Below are 10,437 nucleotides of genomic sequence, written 5' to 3' on the forward strand. Positions count from 1 at the left end.
AGTCCTGCGTTAACTAATTGGACAGAAGCACCAAGTATTAACATTCAAATTCAGAAACATATTCTCTTAATCGTATGGTACAGTCTTTTCTTCATAATATATTCCATTATCTGACTTTAAGGGTTATTATAATATAAAGCCATACATGCCCATGTATCTTGGAAGCAATTACATTTATTCAGTCACACATACACACACGCACACACACACATAAACACAAAACACACATCTAACTGCTTTTTATTCCTTGTCTTTTCACCAAAGTCAGCTGAAAGAAGAAAACCAAAAGCCCTCTAGCTCTACTCTTGCACATTATTAAAAAGAAGAACTGGTAAGCAACCTTACTTACACAGCTGGCCCCGTGCTTGGCTCCAGGAAGAATGTAATCCCTGACGCTAATGCAAAGAACTATTAAAGGCTGAGGCATGTAAGTAGAACATATTTCATGGTCAAGAGTGTTCCACATTGCAAATATTTCAGCTCTGCTTTCAAAGCTCCCTTGAAAACTTCTGATTGCAAAGCAAAACGGGTACTTGTTAACTGGCTGCTGACAACCCACTTTTAAGATGTGTAAGGGTTTTTTTTTTTAATATTGTAAAAAATAAACTTTAATTTTAAATTCTGGGGGAAAAAAAAGCAAATGCCGTATTTTTCCACTTATTTTTAACTCCTGGGAGCCCTCTAGTGTCCTGTTTGGAAATAGACTCAGAAGTGTCAGCCTTTTTGGTGTTAAAAAGCATTTGAGAGTGTTCGCTTGGCAGCAGTGAAATAAACACCTCACGAGGTGAATGCATTCACCTCTCTATCCATCCCAGCCACCGGGGATTAGGGCACCAACGTTGCCAGGGACTTACCTTTCCATCCTGGTTGTGTCCAGAGTAACATTAGTCTCCCACCGCTTCTGAGACGAGAAGGCCCAGAAGTTCATAAAAAGGCAAGAAAGGGTTAATGCAAATGAGGGAGAAAAAAGAACAGGCAGATAAGAGTACACATCGGTGGGAAGAGACATTTATAGTGTGCCGTTGCGCGGTGCAACAGTTCACAAAAAGAAGCTGTGGATTCTCCCTGATTGGAGGTTTCTTTTAAAAACAGGTTAGTGATTGGTGTAGGTGGCTTGCTTGTCCTGGCACAAAGGCAGGGGTTGATGACCTCTGGGTCTTACTTAGACTTATTGCTTTTGCTTCTACAGCAAATAGAGTCTAGAAGGCACACAGGCAGGCAGGGGACAAGGAATGTTTTCCCCACAGGAAAAGAAGGTTGTTATAGGGGGGTGAGGGCAGGGAGTAGGAATTAGAGTACGGTGTGTAATTGTAAAAAAGACTATATTTAACAATGTGGAAAAGATCAAGGCATTGGAATATGTATAGAAGGAAAGGATAAACTTCCAAGTGATCAAATACCAAAAATTATACTAGAACTGTTCCTGTAGCACTCAAACTCAGACCATTCTTCCTAGAAGCACCCATAGATTCTGGCTAAACTGCATGAGAACTTAAGCATCAAATTGATTTCCTTCGTTATCCAATACTCTTTTTTTAAATTTTATTTTATATTGGAGAATAGTTGATTAACAATGCTGTGTTAGTTTCAGGTGTACAGCAAAAGGATTGTTATATATATACATGTATCTATTCTTTTTCAAATTCTTTTCCCATTTAGGTTATTACAGAATATTGAGTAGAGTTCCCTGGGCTATACAGTAGGTCCTTGTTGGTTGTCTGTTTTATATATCGTAGTGTGTATATGTTAATCCCAAACTCCCAATCTATACCTCCCTACCACCTTCCTCCCTGGTAACCATAAATTCATTCTCTAAGTCCATGAGTCCATTTTGTAAATAAGTTCATTTGTATCATTTTTTTTTAGATTCCACATATAAGTGATATCATAAGATATTTGTCTTCCTCTTTCTGACTTATTTCACTTAGTGTGATAATCTCTAGTTCCATCCATGTTGCTGCAAATGACATTATTTCATTCTCTTTTATGGCTGAGTAGTATTCCATTGTATATATGTACCATATCTTCTTTATTCATTCACTGTTGATGGACATTTAGGTTGCTTCCATGTCCTGGCTATTGTAAACAGCACTGCAATGAACATTGGGGTGCATGCATCCTTTCAAACCATGATTTCCTCTGGGTATATGTCCAGGAGTGGGATTGCTGGATCATATGGTAGCAGTACTCTTAAAGCACACTTCCATGAGCCCAGAATTATTTTCTAGATAGTAAATATTAACTTTTTGAAAGGAAACTATAACCGAGCTGGTTTGTAAAACTATCTTGTTATTTTCAGTATTCAGAAGAATAACTGACCTGAACTCTTTAAAAAGTAAAAGTAAGTCTTTGGCAGAGGCCAGGTTCTACTAAGCAGAAGACTCTGCTAGCTGTTTCCAAAACAGGTTTTTTTTAGTGGAGAAATGCTTAGGAAGTAGATAAGAGTTGTCTGACTTAGTAAACTTGGTTGACTCCTCTCGCCCCCAGAATGTTTGTCCCTGACACCTCATTGAACTTCTTGGAGGCCCTTCTCCCAGCCCTGGCATCTGACAGGGAGTCACCACTGCCAAAGGGGAAGGTCTCTGGTAGAATTAGGAACCAGCTCATGGAATCATGGGTGTACCTAATGTATTGATATTACAAATACACCGGATAAACAGGGCTCAGCAGATAGCATCAGAGAACAATTTGAATCATCCTTCCCACTGCCTATTCAAACCCACTCTGTGCACTTGTAGCCCTTTTCAACTCCTTTGGATAAAGATTCAGGCATAATTTCTGTAGTCCGACTTTTTAAAATTTCTCCATCATCTGAGCCGCAGACACACACATACACACACAAAAGTTAGATCCTATGTAGTAGTCGAGATGTTCACATTTCTTCTACGTTTACAGCATTTCCCCTCTTGGACAGCTTGCTGTTCCTCAAAAAAGTATGGCCAAAATCTACTGAACAGGGTGAAAGGAAATCCATTTGGGATTGTTTTTTCTGTCTAGACTACCCGTTCCTCATCCTCCCACCCACCCGCTTGGCTTTGGGTTTGGCTCTGGCTGTTCCAGAGGTGAAGGGTGCTGGGAAGGGAGAGGAAACAGCACAAATGTCCTTGCTGCCCTCTGACGTCGTGAATTGGCGTACCGGCTCTCGGGGCTGGGCAGGTGCGTGAAGCTGATCCTCTAGGGGGGAAGTTGCAGTCACTTTGAAGATCGTGGCCTCTCTGGCTGGCTGTCGAGGTCTGCTCAGCCCCTTGGAGTCTGGCAGCCCCCTATTCTGCGGAGATCACCTTGTTTCTTCAGGCCCTTCTCTTGGAAAGCATTTGAGATAAACCGCAGGCTGGCTTTACACTTGGGCCTGTGTGTATCGCCCACAGATGGTCCAACAGACACGGTCACGTCCTCTGCCTCAGCAGCCTCAGGTCCCCAAGACGGCAGCCGCCTTCCCGGGCACGGCGATCCCACACCGCACTTTGGAATGTGCAACCATTCCCATCTGTTGCTCAAGGTCACGGCTGAAACTGAGCAGAAAGGTATTTTCTCCCTTCAGGTATCATGGGGCTCCAGAGTGAAGTTCCATTCAGTTTTAGAAAAATAAGCCTGAATTCCTTGAGTGAATCACGGTTTGAAAATTTGTTGTTGTGATATAATATTCACATATACCACATGAGGACACATAGAACACTCAAAATATTTGTTACTGCTCTGAATATATTAGCTCAGAGAGACTGATATGATAACATTACCTCATACCTAAAGTATTCTGTCTCCGTTAAAAAATAAATCTATAAAAAAAAAGAAAAAAGAAAAAAGAAAGAAATCATGAGCAAAAGAAAGTGGAAGAGTAGACAATAAGACAATGGTGTGGGGCTTCCCTGGTGGCGCAGTGGTTGAGAATCTGCCTGCCAATGCAGGGGACACGGGTTCGAGCCCTGGTCTGGGAAGATCCCACATGCCGCGGAGCAACTGGGCCCGTGAGCCACAACTACTGAGCCTGTGCGTCTGGAGCCTGTGCTCCGCAACAAGAGAAGCCGCGCTAGTGAGAGGCCCGCGCACCGCGATGAGTGGCCCCCGCTTGCCGCAACTAGAGAAAGCCCTCGCACAGAAACGAAGACCCCAAAAAAAAAAAAAAAAAAAAGAAACGAAGACCCAACACAGCCATAAATTAATTAATTAATTAATTAAAAAGAAAAAGAGACAATGGTGTGGCCCATTAAAATAACCCAGGAATTTTTTATACCTTTATGGAGAAGTAACATGGGTTTGTGGCAATGTTCCATTTCTTTTTTTTTTTTTTTTTGTCCATGACATGCAACTTGCAGGATCTTAGTTCCCTGACCAGGGATTGAACCTGGGCCCCTGCAGTGAAAGAGCTGAGTCTTAACCGCTGGACCACCAGGGAACTCCCTAATGTTCTATTTCTTGACCTAGATGGTATTTATTTGGGAATAACTCCTTGGCTATCCATTTACTATTTGTGCACTTTTCTGTATATATCTTATCCCTTAATAAAACTGAAAGAGGTGGTGGGTAAACAAATATTCATTTATATTCTTTGTATCGTGGATATAGCCGTTTTACCCCCATATAGAAAGGGAGTGAGAGAGTAATAATGTTTTACATCTTTTTTATTTATAGTGAAGAGGTCCTGATACTTTCATCATTCAAGAATTAAATGAAAAACTTGAAGAACAACGAAATCACTGAAAATTTGAAAAATAGACGCCTAGGTCCCATCCAGCTCCCCAGATATTCTCCTTCTGGGCTGTGAGGAGGAGCCCAGAAATCCATAGTTTGAAAAATGTCCAATGTGCAGGGTTATAATTCACTGTTCTAAAGGTTCAATGGCTGGTTTCAGAAGCAAATTAATAGCTTTTCACAGTCAAGTGATACACGTTAAGTTTTACTGTCAGGGAAATAATCTTTAAATCCTTCAGGTCTTCCAAGGGAAAGATCCACGTGTGGAAAGGCTGTTTCTCCTTCAACCTGGGGGAAGTCCAGGACCAGGGCCGACAGTGGGAAGGACTCTTCTTTCCCCACGTCTGTCAGGTGTGCTGTTTGCTGCTACCGTGGGGACGAGCTCACCCACCAGAGGGATACGTGAGGGCTCCAGTCACTGAAGAACTAAGTGTTAAGCTTTTCCTTGCTGTGGTTGACCCAGACTTGTTACGTAGGCTATAGACCCACAGATGGATACTCTATCCCCGGTCTGTGCTGTCCAGACCTGCCCCCAGGCTCCCTAACACTTGCCCACCATCCTCCTGACCTGTAGGACCCACAGCTCTCTTAGAACCATAATCCTGGCTTTAGCCTCGGTTCTTGGGTCTGGCCTCTGTCCTGCTTGTCATGAGGAATTTGCTAGTACTCTTGCTACCCATCCTAACAGCAGGCCTGGGCGGGACCAAGCTGGCCTGACCTGTTGCTGAAACACTCTTAGCCTGATAAGCTTTGAAATTTTGTTACAAAGGGGTTTAATTGGTACCAAGAAGTTGGTGGTTCCTTCAGTAGTGCTTAGATCTGTCTTTAAAACCTTATAGGGCTTCCCTGGTGGCGCAGTGGTTGAGAGTCTGCCTGCCAGTGCAGGGGACACGGGTTGGAGCCCTGGTCTGGGAAGATCCCACATGCCGCGGAGCAACTAGGCCCGTGAGCCACAATTACTGAGCCTGCGCGTCTGGAGCCTGTGCTCTGCAACAAGAGAGGCCGCGATAAGGAGAGGCCCGCGCACCGCGATGAAGAGTGGCCCCCACTTGCCGCAACTAGAGAAAGCCCTCGCACAGAAACGAAGACCCAACACAGCTAAAAATAATAAATAAATAAATAAATAAATTTATAAAAAACAAAAAAAAACAAATAAAAATCTTATAGAGAAGTTACAGGTTTTGTGTTATGTGTTGTAAAAATACGTGCACTTTTATCTGACACTGATGACTCACTGCTAAGGACATTTCTCCTATTGACCCACGCCACCACACCTAGTCTCAACAGGAGAAGCACTTTCAAAGAAAACCGCATGTCTTCTCAAAGCTAGACTTACCCATCTATGAAGTGATGGTGAGTGTCCTACCTAGGTCCATCTCTCACGTGCGACCAAGAGAGCACCAATAGGCCTATTTCCAAGGGACGAACTGGCTTGCCTTTCACTGCATTGGGTCTCCTCCCCTCTGTCTGCTGTTATATCTGGTGAAGAGTAACCCTGCCTTTTCCCAGTGTAGAAATCTCCCACAACAATCCCTTTAGCCTCATCTCCCTAGGAATGTTGGTTCCATTTATTTAAAGTTGTGTTTGTGTTAGGAAGGTCCCGCCACGTGCCCAGAAACTGAGCAATGTTTCCAGAAACACAGCATAGTATAGGAAACAGGTAAAATATATGAGTCAAGTTGACACATGTTCGAAGCAACAGATATTCATAGGGTTGTCATTTCACTTCTAGATAATTAGATGATCTATGCATGTGATAATAATCAGCATTTGTTTTATAATTCTGAAGCCCAAGAACACACAGACTCATTGTGGAGTACAGAAAAAGTAGGTAAGTCTGAGGTAAGTTCCTTCTAAAAGCCCAAGACAGTCTAGACAGCTAAGCTTCTCTGTTTCAGCCGTGGATACTGAAGGCCTCAATTCTCTGTTTCCAACCCACACTCCCAGGGAAGCCAGGACAGACAGACACGCTGGCCCTGGGTCGTTCTTGTCTTAGGACAGAACGCCCCAAGCAGCAGTGGTTTTCAGCCTGTGTGGAGGGATGAAGAGGGGATAAAGCACTCTCAATCCTTAGGCTCCTTGCAGGACACTAGTGCAGAGGAAGGATCTCTTCTCTCCTCCCCTAAGGCAAGTTGGTGTCAAAGAAATAAGCTGCTGGCGGAGTACAAGGAAGGCCCCCTGGCGATCCTAGATTAAATTGGGCACATTAGAAATGGAGCTATAAATAAACACCTTAAAAGTACAGGAAAAGAAGACAGAAATCTGGGGTCGTTTCTACACTTGTGTCTCGTTTTGAGACTCAGTTGTGTTCCCCACGGTGGTTCAGACACGTGTGGTACATCTGATAAATTGTTGGGCTCTGAAAACCACACACGCACGGTTACAAATTGATAAAGAAACTGGATTAGAAAAGACAGACTGTGTTGGTGTCATGTATCCGGCCCGTCCACCCTATGCATTCAAGCCCCAGTCAAGAACTACAGGCAAAGCCTGATGGAGGGAGTTTCATGTTTTATTCTGAGACACCGAGGCCCTAGCAGTACACGCTGGTTTCCAGGCAGGAAATGGGGTGCAAGGTCAGGGAAGAGCCCATCCTCCCCGTCCCACTTCCAGGCGTTGGCAGTTTGCCAGTTGGCAGTTGGGACTCCCTAGACCAGTGGTTTTCAAACTCTGGCCTTGAACCAGCAGTATTAGCTCCACCTGGGAATTTATTAGAAATGCAACCCTTCATCCTCACTCCAGATCTGCTAAATTAGAAATTCTGCAGGAGAGGCCTTGTAATCTGTATGGTAACGAGCTCTCCAGTTATCTGATGCATGCTTATGCTTGAGACCCGTTGCCCTGGTGGACAAACCCCAAAAAGAATGGGGCAGGCCAGGAAGAAGAGAGGAAAATGCCAAAGGAGGAAGGATAAAGTAAAAAGTTCAGAAGACTCAAAACCACATTATGCGAGGTCGTTCTGTACCTCTTCTCCCTTTACGAATAGTGTTCTGTTTCCTCCTAGACATTGCATCCATTGGATTAGAACACACAGAGAACAGGTTATATCACATACCCAGCCGCCCACCTTCAGCACCCAGCCCTACGATTTGAGCCCCTTGCTCAAAGCAAGGTCATAACCCGTAAATACTGGGAAAAGAAGAAATTTGAGAGAGACTGACATTCGCAGTCCATGGAATGAAAACCAGGAACCCTCGTGGCTGGGTGTGGAGGAAAATCACAGAAAGAAATCAAATCCTCTGCAGGCCAGCACCAGTTCTGCGTCCATAAAGATACCTTTTACAGTAAAATCACAGAGGTTTCCAAAAGGCAGTCCTCAGGTTCCTATGGCCACATGTAATGTGTATCGTAGCCAAAAATTATAAGCCAAAGAACTTTGGTAAGAAGCTTGGGATGGGTTCTGCAATTAAAAAGGTGAACAGATACAAAGCACTGTACACGTAGAAGAAAATCAATTATTTTTATAAGAATGAACATGTTGCTTCTCTAAATATAACACACCCCAATTATTTCCCTACAGGAAATAACCAATGCTTTGGTTCAAAAGGCACATTATTTTGCAGGTCTTTGGGGTATGAAGACAACCTTGATTGAGGTCATCACCAGCTCAAAGGCAATGCTCTTTGCTTTATCTTTGCACTAATTACTTAGGATACAGAAACAACCAGACAATAGAGCTGATGACAATAAATCTGCATTTAAATTCAGGGGAGCTGAGGAACTTGTAAACAAAATATTCTTATCTCAGCGAGGTGCTTTTGGCAGGTGCTGTGGACTGAATGTTGTCTCCCCTCAAAATTCACATGTTGAAACTCCAGTGGCCAATGTGATGGTGTTTTGAGATGAGGCCTTCGGGAGGTTGTGAGATCGTGAAGGTGATGCGCTTGTGGTGGAATTAGTGCCCTTGTAAGAGGAGACAGAAGAGCATGCCTCCTTTCTGCTCTGGGCCGGGTGAGGATCAGCAAGAAGACAGCCTCCTGCCAAGCAGGGTGACGGCTCTCAACCAGAGCCTGACCACGTTGGCCCCCCGATCTCAGCCTTCCAGCCTCCAGAACCGTGAGAAATAAATGTCTGTTGTTTTAACCACCCATTCTATGGTAATTTGTTACAGTAGCCTGGACTAAGACACCAAGAAAGTTCATTTTGCTCAATTTCCTCATCTGAAAAACTGGGGTCATTATATCTAGTTCAGGTGTTGTTCTAACAATTAAATTATACGTTATAGGTACGTAAAGCACTTAGCACAGTGCTTGATCCACAGAAGTCATGGCTTATTCACCTGCTCTCTTTCTTGCAAGGATGACGCGGATGACTGAGCATTCTCTAAGGAGACTATAAGAAAACACCAGTGGGTAAAACATTGATCGACACTTAGTTTCAGGTTCAAGAAACCGTCATCAACCTTACTGAATTACTAATCCAGCAAATTATCCAGAATTTGATTCACTATTTCCTTCTATACTTAGCAAAGGACTTAAAAGATAATCAGGTACATTCTGCTGGCTACTTTGGATTCAGACCTTCAGTGATTTTTGCCTTTATTTAAAATTTGTCTATGGTAACCCCTGGGAGGCTACAGTCAGGGGATCTTTGGCAATGTAACTGACATCACGGGGCATCTGTCTATACAAGGTATTACGTGTGGATCACACCGGGAAGGACTTCCCCTCGGGTGATTTGACATCTTCCAGCTGGCTAGACCTCCAGAACAATATTACCAGAACAATAATGACTGATGACAGTAGAAGTATAATACTTTAATATTCGTTTTACTTTTCTTAATAATAGCACCTCATAGGGTTGGTGTGAGGATTAGATGAATTAATAAATAAAAGCCCTTAGCATACCAAAAAGAAGTTAACTTGGTCATTGCCAGGACACTGTGCTGGGGAAAAGTAGACCTTAGAAATGTTTACTTATCACGGGCAGAAAGAGATTCAGAGTTGACCACCGCCTTTCGCTCACGGCTCAGGGCAGGGGTCACCGAGTTGTTGGACGGTTTTAGACGGTCCTTCTCCAGGCAGGTATCTCCCTGCTATGCAGACACTTGTAAGGGGTTATCAGAGCCGAGGTGTCTGTTGCCATATCTTTAGACCCCTCCATTAGTCTTTTTGTTTTTTTCATTTAAAATATCCTTGCAGCAAGTACTTTGTGACAGGCACTGTCAAGTCCCTTTGGATGTAGCTGTGGAGGAGAGGGTTGACCTTCTTCTTGGATCTCACTGTCAAGGGGAGTTTGGGATCCCATCTTCCAGGCCAGACTCTCCAGGAGCTTTCAGCTGTGTCTGTTCTCCACCCTCTTCCCCAGCCACCACCTTAGGACTTGCCCAGACATAATGTCTGGTTTCAGACCCAAATTCTTCCCATCCTGTCTGGTCTCAACACTGTTAAGCAGATCCCTCCTACACCCAGCCTCAAATATGACAATTCTAATCAGGCCAAATTTGCCATCTGCCAAGTGGCAGAACTAGACTGCTTTGATTAGTTTTATAGATTATTCATTTTAGTTTGATGAAGACTTCAACTACCAATCTGTCATAAGTTTCAAACCAAACCGAAGCTTATTTTCACTTATTCACTTATTGGACCTTGGGAAAAGAAGACAGTGTCCTTTTCTTTAAAATTAGTTGAATTTTAGCTAACAGGTGAATAACTTTCCCTCTAAAATATATTAATTTTTAAATAAATTTTAAAACATTTAAAAGATGAGTATGGAACTTCAACAGCTGAAGTTTTAACCGTCTGAGAA

At 43.3% G+C, this 10,437-nt stretch overlaps 1 protein-coding gene and 1 long non-coding RNA gene across 5 annotated transcripts in view; one reads left to right on the top strand and one right to left on the bottom strand.

Moving 5' to 3' along the window:
• The window catches only part of GASK1B (golgi associated kinase 1B), a 57,577-nt gene extending 57,126 nt beyond the window's left edge, over window positions 1-451 (bottom strand). For 2 of the 4 annotated variants that reach the window (XM_057546866.1, XM_057546864.1), the window contains exon 1: window positions 350-450. The gene's annotated coding sequence lies outside the window, so the exon portion shown is untranslated. Of the gene's footprint in view, window positions 1-345 lie in introns of all 4 variants that reach the window. The other 2 variants (XM_057546865.1, XM_057546867.1) reach the window with 2 other exon arrangements.
• A 540-nt stretch (window positions 452-991) lies between these two features.
• On the top strand, window positions 992-5,728 carry LOC103016713 (uncharacterized). Its single transcript, XR_009008362.1, has 3 exons — window positions 992-1,092; window positions 3,369-3,524; window positions 4,630-5,728. It is a non-coding gene; the product is annotated as an uncharacterized LOC103016713 (long non-coding RNA).
• The last annotated feature ends 4,709 nt before the right edge of the window (window positions 5,729-10,437 follow it).

This window comes from Balaenoptera acutorostrata, chromosome 5 (genome assembly GCF_949987535.1).
Source record: "Balaenoptera acutorostrata chromosome 5, mBalAcu1.1, whole genome shotgun sequence".
NCBI lineage: Eukaryota > Metazoa > Chordata > Mammalia > Artiodactyla > Balaenopteridae > Balaenoptera > Balaenoptera acutorostrata.